Source organism: Aulostomus chinensis, chromosome 19 (assembly GCF_037954235.1).
Source record: "Aulostomus chinensis isolate RoL2024-O1b breed Wild chromosome 19, RoL_Achi_v1.0, whole genome shotgun sequence".
Lineage (NCBI taxonomy): Eukaryota > Metazoa > Chordata > Actinopteri > Syngnathiformes > Aulostomidae > Aulostomus > Aulostomus chinensis.
Window position 1 is genome coordinate 7,709,004 of NC_141338.1, and position 14,301 is coordinate 7,723,304.

Sequence of the window (14,301 nt, forward strand, 5' to 3'; positions counted from 1 at the left end):
ATATTTCCTATTTGAGTAAATGCTAAGGAGACACCATGTTGTTATTTAAGCAGACAAGCATCATAAAGCGGTCTATGAATAATAAACCTAAACCGACAGTGATAAACACGACAGCCCATATTTATTTCATGACTGTACAATGCACATTACTGTCTGGATCTTTGTATATATCAAACCAAACCTTTACAGGATAAATTAGGAATAAATCTCAGTAAAAACTGCAACTCTGTACAAGAGTTGTGGCCGCTCGGTGGGACCCTGTTCCTTGACATCATGCACTTTAAACTTGTCTGTATGGCCTCACAACAATAATCCCTAACTCTGCTAATACAACTAAAGCTGCTCAAAGCTTTTAGTGTATGTGTGTGTGTGTGTGTGTGTGTGAGAGAGAGAGAGAGAGAGAGAGAGCGAGAGAGAGAGAGAGAGAGAGAGAGAGAGAAAGGAATGGCCTTATATCCATGATTTCCCTCAGACAGGGTGACCCTGATTCAGCTTGCCAATAATGCCATTAAAACATATAACAGATTTCCCAGCCTCTCCAGTCAGCATGTGCATATTACACATGTAAGCTGTTTCTATGAGCTCGCTGCTTCTAAGAAAAACACTTGGGCATTTTATAAACTGGTTCCAGTGTAATTTACTTAATATATCTAGATGTGACTATTCTTGAGCCAAGAAAATGATAAATAAATAAAGGCTTCAGCATATCTGCGTTTTTTTTTTTTCTTGGTAGTTTAAAGAAGGCCTTTACACACTGTTTAGATGTCCTTGCTGGGAAATTATATTTACATTAAGTCTAACTGAGCTGCTAACTGAATATATTAAATGTGAAATATCCAAAATAAATACTTTTTTTTTCCTCTAGTGAAGTCCTGAATATCTTCCTGCCTGTGGTGGAAAAAAAAAAAACCTTAAGAAGTTTACTCAAATACTGTGTGTAACAGTTTAGTCGAGATGAATCCAGTGGTTTCCAAACTTTTTTGGCTGACAGCGTCTTGCAAAAGTTGGGGTTAAATGTTGATGAGTCAGCTATTAACAGTTTCACCGGACTATGATTTTTACCTCTCACATGGCTGAATTTTAATTCATGTTTAAATGATTTCTAACCCATGATTGATCAAATAAAAGTACTTCAAATTAGCTCCATCGACATTCAACAGTACCTCGCTGCTTTGGTACAAGTATTAAATTAATCACACATCAGTTACAGGGGCCAAAATAGTGAGCAAATTTTACTTAAATCCATCAACCACCTTTTACTTACTACCAGCATTTTCTTGTAAGGAGCCTGAAAACATTTTTTATTCAAAATAAAAGATGTGATATTGGACCTCTGCCCTAAAATAAAGAGGCATTTTGAAGGTCACTTCTTATTCAAACAAACAATCACTGTCATTTGACTTCATAAACAAAGAGTAAAGAGACTAATTTTATTGCTCCCTGTCTTGTTGAATCTAAATGGTGAAGTAGCGCCCCCCCTGGAGCTTAATGGTAAAGCAGCATCACTGGTGAAAAGAACTTGGACGCTGTGTGGCATTCGTGATCAATTTGAGTACATTTTTTTGATCAACTACCGATAGTCAGACGTGACGGTGAAAGTGGTTATGGCGATGACTCGGGAAAGAAACACTGAAACGGACTGTAACAAGTAACTTTTCTCAGGCTTCAGTGACCTGAAATCCATCTTTTCTTCAAGATATTAGCAAAGGTTAATTAGTGCTAGCCAAACTAGTTTCCGGTTCTTTTCCCTCGGGAAACTGTTGGAGATCTCTGTCAAAACTGACTCAAAACCACCGACGCAAAACCACCTCAGCAACAAGCACATCGGAACGTGACTATCACCCGGATATCGACGTCTGCCCGCAGTGCAGTGGACTGTGACTATCACCTGGATGTTGGCCTTTAGGTATACAAGTGTGAGGGCATGACTATCACTTGGATGTTGGCCTTTAGGTATACAAGTGTGGGGGCATGACTATCACTTGGATGTTGGCCTTTAGGTATTCAAGTGTGGGGACATGATTATCACCTGGATGTTGGCCTATAGCGACACAAGCGCAACAGTACGTGAGTATTACCTGGATTTTGACCCATTGCTATGCAAGTGTGGTGGGATATGACTATCACACGGTTGTTGACCTTTTCTCGCTCACGTGTGGTAGGATACGATTAATGTCTGAATGCAGCCGACAACAACACAAGTGCAGTGCGATTATCAACTGGATGATGGCTTTTAGTGACACAAGAGTGGTGGGTAGTTACTATTGCTACACAAGTGCAGCAGAACCTGATCATCACCTGAATGTTGGCTACTAGCTGACACAAGCGCGGTGGACCATGACTATCACCTGGAAGAGGGCCACAAGCATCTGCAAGCGCCAAATGTTGGTCAAATAATGAGAGGAAATACACATGTCTGCTGCCTTTATTCATAGTTCCATTTATATGTCCCGCTGTGGATGGAGATTATATGATTAATTAATTAAAATGGTTGCCTTTATCTCTGTGTGATTTATAGTCAGGCTTACTTGTTGCCAGTGCAGAATTGGCAGATGCTCTGCAGGATTATACACTTTATGTTTATTTCTCTACTCTTTTTTAATTTTTTTTGGTGCTGAGGCTAATAATTATCTTCACTAGCTGTTTTCTCCTTCAGTTTAACTATTTTATTCTCCATAAAAAATCAGAAAATAGTGGAAAACCCATCGCAGTTTCCCCCAAAGCCCTGACAAGTGAGGCCTTGATGTTCCCACAGGCCAAGGAAATTCAGCCTATGGACGTGTAAATGTGCAGTTTACATGCAGATCATGGTTTCAGATTTTTGACTGCACACACTTGGACAAGCGTAGGTCCAAGATGTACACCGTGATTAAAGGGCAATACAGCCTTTCTGGAGAGACAGCTGGCTTGAACAAATCTGACCATGTCCTCTAACACCTTCCTCAAATCACCACAGTAACTGAAAGCGATTCTTGCATTTAACGTTATGAATGACAGAAACGACTGTGAGCTTGGGTGCCCAGTACAGGTCTGTGTAAGAATCAAACCGAGTGCGGTTTCTTTGTGGTAAACACACCCATGCTCTCTATAGCATGTCAATCCCTGCTTGTGTGTGTGTGTGGGGTGGGGACCTGGGGGTTGGGAGGTTGAACAGGGTTGGGATCTGTAGGTGGGGCCCTCCCAGCATGTCTACGTGGGGTTAGTGGGGGGTTGCTTTTGGCTCTTCTTTTGTGTTCATCCATAATGAGCCTTCCCCATTTATTTTTTTTTTCTTTTTTATGTAATTAAAATTCCATCCTAAACATCAAAACATCCTCTTGATTGTTTGAATAAGTTTCAGATTTGTCTGGAATGTGAGTTCAATCATTGTCTGACACATCCTATGGAAGTGCAGCATATATAGATCAAATGATTTTGTAGGCTTTTGTCCTTGCATTTTCCTGCTGTGTGTCACATTTGTTGGCCCGTGTGTGTGTGTTTTCATGTGTGTATATGTCTGTGTATTCCTGCACACGTGCCTGCTTGCATGCATGTGGAGATGTCTGTGCCAGTAGACACAAAGAGCCGGGGGGTGGTGGGGGTGAGTGAGTGGGGGGGGGGGGGGGGGTGAGTGGGTGGTTTGGAGACAAGACAGTCTGTCTATCTGCTTGTTTCCAGCCGGAGGGGGGGCTGGGGCCTAGAGCCTAGAGGGGGAGGTTGTGGAGGTGGTGGGGTGGGGACAGTCTAGCCATGATTACAGGCTGGATGTGTCAGTTGGGGGGTATAAAGAAGGCGACAGTCACTTCTGGTATTCTCATGCTTATTTAGCCCCAACATGGCCTGCAGTCATGTTCTTCCGTACCTCAGTGAATCACAGAGAAAAACCTCCCGCTAACACAGTGTGGTTAAAACACATGTGCTCACATACATACACCAACCAGGTACATGTGCTTGTGTCTGATCTGTGCTCAAGGTAACCAGCCCTCTTACTCTAAAGGTTTTATTTCGTACATAGTCAAATGACATCACGGTTAATTACTTTATGGTGTAACCTCAGTGTAGCAATGATAAGAACGCCACTTGCTGATACACCGGTGCAGTTCTTCCTCCTGATGATAAGACTTCTTTTATATTGAGGATATAGTTCATGATGTTTGATGGCGTGATCCGACGACACAGTGCGTTTGTCTTTCATGATGGTCATATCGGCAATAAATTCTTGCCGTGTCTTGGTTGGGATGAACGATAAAAGCCATCATCTCATGCTGTCTTTCAACAAAAAATACAAAAAAACGGTGTGTGTGTGTGTGTGTGTGTGTGTGTGTGTGTGTGTGTGTGTGTGTGTGTGTGTGTGTAGCACTTACCATGTAATGAATTCTGAGGCCATATGTTGCTGGGAAAAATTACACCGCCGATGGTTTTTCTTTGCTCTGCTTGCAGATGGAATTAGTTTGGGAGTTTAGATTTGTCTTTATGCCAACTTCAATTGCGAGTGAGTGTAGAAAAACACGGCTACAGCATCATGTTTCTGAAGGAATGTTTTAAAACATAAAGCTGAGTTTGCTGCGCTCCTCCACTTCTATCAGGGTTTGATGCCAGAATGTAAACAATTTTCAAAGACCGCCAGTTTAAAAAAAAAAAGAAGAAAACAAAACATTTGAGGGTTGCACTTAGATAATAGAACAACAGTATAGACTTGATAAAACATACATGCATTCTTTCTTGTTGAACTTGTAGATTGTCCCAGTGGGCTGTTTAAAGGGTCTTTCACATCTACAGTCTGTTTTCTTTGGTCCAAATCAGTGGATGAGTTCCTACTTAAATTTTTCATTTGGACTGACATTTATAAACTGGTCTCTCATTTATTAGAAAAAAAAATATGCGAAGGAAAATCCCATTGACACGGAAAAGAACAGGAGCAGATTTTGACAGCGATAGTTGCTTTACTTATTACCTCAAATTACATTAATTTAAACTGCAAAAATAAACTACAGGGAATGGGAATATCAAATTGTATCAGAGCTTAGTAGTTTGTCGGCAGGATTGCAAAAAAACTATATTTTCACCAACATGGTGGAGGGAGGTGAATTAGCCATCGCGTCACCTCGCGTTCCCCTCTTCGTGTGTCATCCAGATCCATCGCAAATTTAATCAGAAACACTTTATCATTACAGTGCCACCTAATGGTTACAGGAAATAAGCCTGATGTTGCAGAGACTTGAGTTCCATCATGATCCCTCTGTGCTGTCCTCACCTGATGTACAGCAACGTGTGTGTCCTCTAGCGCCATGTAGTGGGTGCGTGAAGTCGTCTGCCGTATAAAGTGTCACATGTACATCAAGGTGTGTGTGTTTGTTCTCACAACTGCTTCAGTATTATCCACCCTCTCCCTCCCTGCAGTGTACACTCTTATTCTCATGGTGGCGCTATGCAGTCCAAGCTTGTCACAGGTCACCAGTTCTACATTTATGGTCACGCGACTGGTGTTTTTTTGCGTTCTTCAGTGATCATTTCTATACAAGGAAACCACTACTTATGACTGATAAATTTGACATTTTTCAGTCGTCAAAGTCCTATTTTGTTTACATTTGTGAGCTCATAGAAATTTGAAACCTTCGCGTGAAACTTGGGCGATTCCATGGGAATCCAATTTCAAACAGAAAAGCATTGCGCTAAAATCCTAGTGATTAGATAAAGATCAGATTCGTGGCTGGAAGAACTGATCTGGGATTGAACCTGTGATTTACGGCAGCACGCTGAAGGCCAAGTACGATTCTGTCATAGCAAGTCAGTTGGCCTGTTTCATCCCAGACGCCGTGCCGGCCAGATGCTCTGCAGCTTTGGCAGCGTGCAGTTGGGTGAGCAGCTGTTCTCAGTAATGAAGTTGAACAAAACATGTGAGAGGAGACGTCTCGCTGACCCACACCTTCACGCCATCCCGTGAGGTGCCTTCTGGACGGGACATCGGTGTTTCCGATGACTTGTACTGACCACTGCTTTTCCTCTTCAGCTTAGTTGCTTTGTTTCATAAGCCTGTATGGAAATCCACTGCGTGTGTACTGTATGGTTAAACAAGGGCCACTTTTTAAGCCTTTGAGTGTGGAATAAATAATACAAATCTGGGCCTCATATGTGGCTGGCAAATATGATTTGATTTCTCATTTTGGCCCTCTCAAAAATTAAATTTGACAATTCTGATTAAAATCGAGAAGCTGGGACTACAGGGAATATTAGTTTTTTTGGAAAGTAGACAGCAGTGTGGATAATCACTGCCAGTTTAGATTTAGGAAGCACAAACCTTGTTTTTATCAGCTGGAACAAAGAAGACAGCCTCTTGCAGGGGTGTGCAGCTCACCTGCTGAGACTGATATGCAAGATGATGCATGGAGACACATTTTTAATAGCCTAAGTTTCAGTTTGATACAATTCAGGCCTGTCGAGAGTAACACAACTTTAGCTTTTGCTCCTCATATGGAGATAAATCCAACACTTTTTTTTTTAATCATCTGACTTGCATCGCCATGCGTCTGTGACTCTTTATTTACTCGCTGTCCTCATGAAATTGTGAAATGTTTACTACAAATAACACTCTTTGGAAGAGACACATCATACAATATCGAAATTTCATTGTTAATTCAAACAGCTACTGCCTTTTTCTGGCAGTCTTTCACAATATTGACTTTAAAGTCTGGAGCTTGCTAAAATATGTGTTTAATTTAAGTTTTATCAGAAGCCTGCTTCTGCTTTTTATGGATAAAAGAGAATGAATCTGAACTCCACCCAAAAAATGTGTTCTGAGCTTGAGCTGTTTTGATGAAAACATGATTGTTTAGTTGTCCATATTTTTTCCTCAGATGTCCCTATTTTCTATAGCACCCCTCCACACACCCACACATATCGCATCCCATTAAATCCTCGTGTATAGCCTCCTTCTCCAATTCTCCCTTCTCTTTCAGTATATTTACACACAACATGTGTGTATTATTACTATGATAAATCAAGAGAAACGTCAGTGAATACACAGAACATACCCGTTGAAATATGATTGATTGGTGCAATTTCACCCTGAGACAGGCTTGAGATGACTACAATATCCTCTCCTCTTTCTTTTTCAATTACATTACACAAGAAGAGCCATTTCCTTGCCTGCCTGTTGATTATGAATTGCACTGTCCTCTGTCCTATTGGGCACTCCTCCCAGAGGCCAACCAACCAACCCCCCCCCCCCCCCCCCACACACACACACACACACACACACAGGAACAATGTTGATGTCAGACTCACTGACAGAGAGCTGACTTTAATAAAGCAATGGGAAATTCATTTTCAAAGGAAGGAAACTGCGTGTGGAGACAAGAGGGCTCTCAAATATGAGGCAGAACGCACGGCAATGCACACACGGGGCAGCTTGCAAGAGTTACAGTGTTTCTGCTCACAAAAACACTGATGTCACAGACTGGATGTTCTGTATGAAAGTACACAACGTCCTGTTGCCGGATCGCAAACCTAACTAGAACATGAGCAGCTGATCGGGCATCTAGTTGTCCGTCTGTAAGAGCATTCCTTCCAGCAGGAGGGCAACAGACGAGGCTGAGGGCTTAACCGCCACATTACCGCTACTCCCCTCACAGTTTTGTGTGAGGTGACAAACGCCTCCATGTGGATTACAGCATTTCTGGCATTTTACAACCAGGTTAGCACCACAATGGCAACACAAAGCTCTGCCACAGTCCACACAGTCGCTCGCCAGACTCTCAAGTTGTGTTGCATTTTTGGATTGATGGAGAGTTTGTGACAGAAAGAAAGCGAAGGGGAAATGTGAAGAAGCGGGGGTGGTAATTTGAGATGAATGTTTTGAGTGAAAAGTTGGTTTAACATTTGACTGTTCACTTTGTTGGTCCCTGTGTTTATGTGTGTGTATTTGTACATGTCTGTGTGTGTGTGTGTGTGTGTGTGTGTGTGTGAGTGTGCACTGTTTGTGTAATGCTGCTGACTTTGCCGGATTCCTGTGTGGATTGGAGTAAATGAGGGCTGTGGAATGTGAGTGGAGGGTAATCATGGTAGACCTTCAGGAGTAACCAGATACCAACAGCCAGACTTCAGAGGAGCGAGAATCCCTCGACGCCGACACACCAACTTCTGCAGGAGACACTTTGGCTGGGACCTAACACCCCCCCCAGCCCTTAGGGGTCCACCCTCCTGCCCTCACGACAGAATTCACATTTTTGCCTGTTTTATCCTGTTTGTGGAGTGGATATCGGACCATTAGATGCACAGTGGCCAATCTCGTGCTAAAATGGCTGATAAATTAATTGAGTCAATTGAAATTGAATTATTTGAAAATTCATTGAAGTGAATTGTACAGAATAATTCCTCAGTTCCCTAGATTTCATTAGATTTTATGGAGAACCGGATAAACAGATTAATTGATAATGAAAATACTTGTTTGTTGCAACTCGCTGCTTTTTTAAATTTGGCAGGACAAACGTGTGTGAGGTCTTTACAGGCTCAGGGTTTTGTTACACTGAAATACAAGGCTGTATGATTCAGTTAAAGATGAATTATCAAGGCTCTCTAAAGTAAATTATTCAACTGGAAGGGTGCAGGCTCCCCCCACCCAAGTCCATGTTATGTTTTCTGAGATTTGAATGTTCAGAACCTACTCACTAGTCTCTACATGTTTAATGGTTTGATGAAAACCAACAGTGTTTGGCATGTCTGTCTTTGAGTACACTGTTATATAAACGAGAGCAGCAGCAATGTCTTTATTCACACGGAACGTTCACTGTTCATGAAAGTGAGATATTGGGTTTGGCTCTTGATTTAGTTGGACACTCAGACTTTACTGCATTTCGTTTTACTTTATTATTCAGTCTGTCACAGGCGAGCTGAGAGGCCCAGCTAGCAAGGCAATTCGCCAGCTTGCTAGTTGTGGTCAGCGCTGCCGTCAAAAACAACTCCGCGTCGGCAAATAATCCAGACATTCAGCGCCCACTACAATGTCTCCTTGCGAGGTTAAACGTGTGGAAATGCTGTAATTTGGCAAAAATTAATTTAGCTACTACTTCCTACTACGGGGCCTTTTTTGCTTTAGCATGCTGCGCTGCTAACAAGCGGCTGACGCCACTGATGTTTTTTTTTCAGAGTTTAGTGTTAATAAAAAAAAAAACTGCATTTACAGATTTCCTAAATCCAGTATGGAGAACACCAAAGATGCGTCCCTGTTACACCAAAGAAACATTTATTTCTTAGTCCCTCTTTAACCATAAAGTCCCGGTCAGTCTTAAACAACAGTTTGGTTGTTGTTGGTTCCAGAAAAGCTAACACTCAACAACAGGCAAAATTGTTGCTTCCATGATCTCAAGATGGAAAAATTGCTCATTATTGATATAAACATCAATTAATGATTTATCGAACAACCGAACGGCTAAACTCTTGCTAAAACGTTCTTTCTTAGAATGTATACAGTGACAGTTAATGTTTTCTTGATAACATTTTTCATTAAAAAAAGTTAAACCCTAAAATCTGAAGCAATTCAGTTTACCGTTATACCAAAAGAAAATCTGAGCTTTTGTTGAGCTGAATTTCGCTCAAGATGTGACAAAAAAAATGACTAAACTATGATTTAAATAACTTCATGCCACATGATCAACTCATTATTGCAGTTACAACTAGTTATTACAGTATTTTTGTACAAAATGTATATTTATCTCCACTTTTCATCTGCGTAATTAATGACGTAATGCTGATTCCTCTAAAAGTTAGACCTGCATGTGAACGCACGCAAACGCAGAAACATGCATGTTGCAAAGGAAATGGTTGATCTTTATCATGCATTCTCGCGATCGTGACCCTGCTGTCTTCCTCCTCAAAACATCCTGTCCAGCAGAGAGAGAGGGAGAGACGGACGAACAGCGGGTGATGCAGATAAGATGGGTTTCACATGATGGTATTTACAATAGCAGGGAAATCTGACAAAATAGCAGAAGACTGCATTCGGTGTATCCATCTATGTTTTTTTCTGCATTTCTATAGTGTTCTTGAACATATTATCTCAACAATTCTGAGCTTGAGAAAAATCTTTTTATTATGCCGACAAAGTAATAAAAATTAGCAACTACAATACTAATGTAGTACTTTGTCAATTCTGCCCCAATTTCACACGAGGAAACGCAATGACAGTCAATGATTCACCTTTTGCAGTGTAGAGAAGAGTATCCCACTTTCATGCTAATTAAGCATTCATGGGACTGAATACAAAAAAAAATAGCTAAGCAGCATCACTAATGGCTGAGGATATCCTCTTCTAATATAGTGGAGTGAGCTTTTCAGAAAAAAACAACTCCTGCTCATGAAGAATTAATCCCTGAGGGAAAATTTGGTGAGTGTCTGACACAAGCAAGACGATAATCAGCACATACTTCAAGTATGTATACAGAAATGTGCATGCGAGTGTGCACAGAAACACACACCAAGATTGGACTTTTTCTACTTTCTTGTACATTGGACCCTGGGGCCTTGTTATACAAAGAGCCAGATCAAAGCAATAGTGCTGTTCTAGGCAGCAGAAAGCGATAAAGAACGTTGAGATGAACGCAGAGACAACTGTAACTTCTTCTTTTTCTCTAATTATCTCCTCACTCGATGCTTGAAAAGCCCAAGTAGCTGACAAACTACCATCTGTGCATCCTTGACACTCCAGTGAGAGCTCTTCCTTGTCTTACAGCAGCAATTGGATGCATCTTTTAGAAGGTGATCAGGGAGGAAGTATCATTAATTAGTTGAAGCTCAAATTATTGACAGTTGACGTTTTGTTTGAAAGTCATGTATCTTTCCAGTAACTCGGCGTGTTTCACTAGACAGTCTGCTTGCAATGCTTCCAGCAGTTTTCTTTTTTTGCCAAAAAGGTTCCTTGAAAAACTTTATATATCCTTTCGTAGTGTCATTAACAGGATATTAGGGTATTGAGGTTTCTGTTCACCTCTTTTTTTAAGATCAAGATTAGTTTACTTTGATTTAGACATGACATTTTATGATGTATTCCATATTTCCGAAGAGCTTTGGCCAGTGGTTCAACTCCTGGACTTCAAAGAAGAATATTGTAACTTAAATAAAAACTTGGATTAATGTTTTGTTTTTGTTTTTTCACTCAGAAAACATACTGAACAGGTTGTGTTCTGCTGCAAAGTTGCAGTATAGCAACTTTAGTCTACATTTATTGTTCCCTTATCCACCATTAAACCCAAACACTATGTTTTGTCTTTCAAACACTCACAAATAGCTGTTTTGAGCTCACTACTAAGTTTTTTTCACTGCTGCATCACTTTTAGAATGCAGAAAGAGCCAGCCATGTATATTTAGCTCGAAGCTAAAGGCACCCCATAGCCACCAACTACAAATAACCACAAAACTGTCCAAAAACCTCTGTCTACACACTCGAGAGTGTCTTTCATCTACCTATTGTTTTATTAAGCCCACAAACACTTTGATTTCAGCTAAAAACAAACTAAAATGCTGAAGATTCTATTGAGACAAGTATTCCTGTTCCCCTGTCTAGCAATGACCATGAACTTCTTCATTTGACAAAACTCCACTTAGTACGGAGAAACTTCTTCTCCTCCTGCCATCAGCTGGCATCACGTCATGGCGAGCTCAAGAGACCCATTTGATAGTTCACTTCAAATTCACTTTTTGGTTGAAGTTTGGCTGTGAAAATGTAAAATTTTCATACGGTCCAACCTGACCTCTTCAAAAGATTTGTTTTGATCTGCTCTGTCCAACAACTTCGAGGGTAAACAGAAACAATGAATGACAATCATATACCTCTGCCAAAGGGGATATGACGTCACCTGATCTGGATCAATGCTGAACGCTAATCAATTGTTCCTCGAGCCGAGTTCTATTGTCCTACCAGATTTAATGAAATCCATATCTCTACCTCTGTTATTTGGGTGAATAACCTCGCGAAGACATTTGTTACGCACACTCACGGCTTGAGTTGTTTATGAAGAAGAGCCTGCTGGAACAGTCAGTCGACAGAGAAGCTGTAAGGATGTAATAATCTTCAATAGCCATATTTCCATTAATGTTTAATATGGATTTTGAAGTATTGTATTAAAAAAGAAATGGAAAAGAAAGGGAAATGGGCGTTTTTACACTCCCTTGAGGTGGTTTATGTAGAAATGTATGGAAGTGGTGGGCATTTAAGTCAAAGAATAGAATAGAAAGAACGATATGCTCGCAAGAACATGCAGAGACTTTTGAACTTAGGGTGACTTGATGCATTTTAATATTTGAGTTTGAGGGCGAAAACCACTGTTCAAATATGTACATAGTAATTTTGGGTAGTTTGTGATGATATCCAATCACAAATTTGCTTTGAATATTTAATCTATGCTAGTTAATGTGCTCTGAGCAGGAGAAAGAGCAGCACTTGTTGTGAGGAAGCAACTGGAAATGAGCAGAAATTCCTAATTTCTTTTGTCAATTTTCTGAAAGGTTGTAATACATTAAAATGAAATCCTAATGCACTGAAATTGTGCAAAGCAGATCACCTCTATCTCCTCTCCTCCCTTCCTTCAGCCTCCTTCTTTGTGACTCAACTTCACCCGTCTGTCCTTGGCGTCCCCTCCCGTCTCCTCTCCCTCTGAGTGGTCCCTTCCTGTTGCCCTTTTCCAAGCATGAGCCAATGATGGTGACGTACTTCCATGTCATACTGGGCAAACTCTACTCTCCAAACAAACACACTGATAGAGACACACTAGTGGAAAACGGATAGAGAAGGGAAAAGTGCGAACAAGAAATGCCAGAAAGTCCTGAGATGATTTGATTTAGTGTGCGGTGATGGAGGTATTGTGGTAAATGTACAATTACAGTATCATTCCTAAAGATATTTTCTCCCATAGTTTCCTTAGACATAGACTATAACTACAAATTTCCCTGAGAAACTCTATGAAATGACAGAGATTTTTTTTCACATATTTAATACTTTTCTGGTAAAGTAATGAGAGTACATTAGCTGATCTGGCTACTTCTGGTTAGCCCTCTGCTAACAAATGAGGATAAATACTTTAATCACCCCTTCAGGCTTTCCAAATGCTATTAGACTGATTTGATCAAATTATGGTATAGAAACAAGTAATTCAGAAAACAAAACTCAGAAAAAAATGTATCCACTAATTTTATAGCCACAAAATCAGGACGTGGCCAAGGAGCTTTACAGCAGTGCTAGCTACTTTAGCTACTTCCAGTTAGCCTTTCGTTAACTTGAATTTGGATACATAATTGAATGGGTTTGTTCTTCTAGACTTAAGTGTTATCAGACCAAGTGGATCAAATTATGGGAAAGAAACAAGCAATGAACTATACTCTTTTATAAAAATGTATCCTCTGTTTTACAGCCATAACAGCAATGTTTCCTCTACAGCAACGGTGGAGCTAGCTACATCTGGTTAGCCCTCTGCTAACTTGAACGTAGATAAAAAATCAAATCGTGCATTGCAAATGTTATCAGACCAACTCTTGATAGTGAGCAAATCTTTTCACCTATCAGTCTTCCAACCAATCAGTCTTTTGTCAATATAAATCTGGGGGTGTCTTCTTGGGCTTTGTGTGACTTATGGAGGGGTTACACATAAAATCATAGACAGCATTGTCAACTGACTGAAAATCCATACCCCTCGTCAGTGCAGGATGAGTCATCAAACATTTTGTTTCTACATGGAGAGAAAACACATGCAAAGATACTCTGATACAGATTTTTGGAGAAATATTTGGCATATATAAAGAGATAAATGAGCAGTTATCAGAGGGATACAGGTTTAAAACGGTAAAAAAAAAAAAAAATTTGTTTCATGGAACCTTCAAAGATTGATAAAAACCTAATTTTTGTGTTCCTGACAATCCTATTACGTGCTAATGCATGGGTTTCGGTTCCATTTCAGCCAACAATTTGTATTGATAGAAGACCGTGAAAACTGTTGCTCTGTTCAGTGAATCTGCTTCCAAAAGTTCACATAAAATGTTGTCTCATATTTTTTTTTTTCCCAGTAGCATATTGACAAACACTCTAGATTCTCACGGTCGCAACATGATGGAGCTAATCATAAATTGTCTGGTGGTACGTTTTCATCTTTTCTCTCTCTCTCAATTACACTTTGCTCTTTCGTTTGTGCAGTGATGCTTGATATTGAATGGTACGAAATGAAACACTGGAGAGAGAGAGAATTCAGCTGAAGTGAAGCAGATGCTGGCATTCATCCAGTACCTGCCATCGTGCATCTGGGTTACAGAGGTTATCGAGAACAATGAGGGACAGCGAGA

At 40.5% G+C, this 14,301-nt stretch overlaps 1 long non-coding RNA gene across 3 annotated transcripts in view; it reads left to right on the forward strand.

The window, feature by feature from the left end:
• The first annotated feature begins 1,509 nt into the window (after positions 1-1,509).
• LOC147243889 (uncharacterized) overlaps positions 1,510-14,301 on the forward strand; it is an 88,423-nt gene continuing 75,631 nt past the window's right edge. For 2 of the 3 annotated variants that reach the window (XR_015110315.1, XR_015110316.1), the window contains exon 1: positions 1,510-2,067. This is a non-coding gene — a long non-coding RNA (uncharacterized LOC147243889). The remainder of the gene's footprint in view (positions 2,068-14,301) is intronic. The other variant, XR_015110317.1, reaches the window with a different exon arrangement.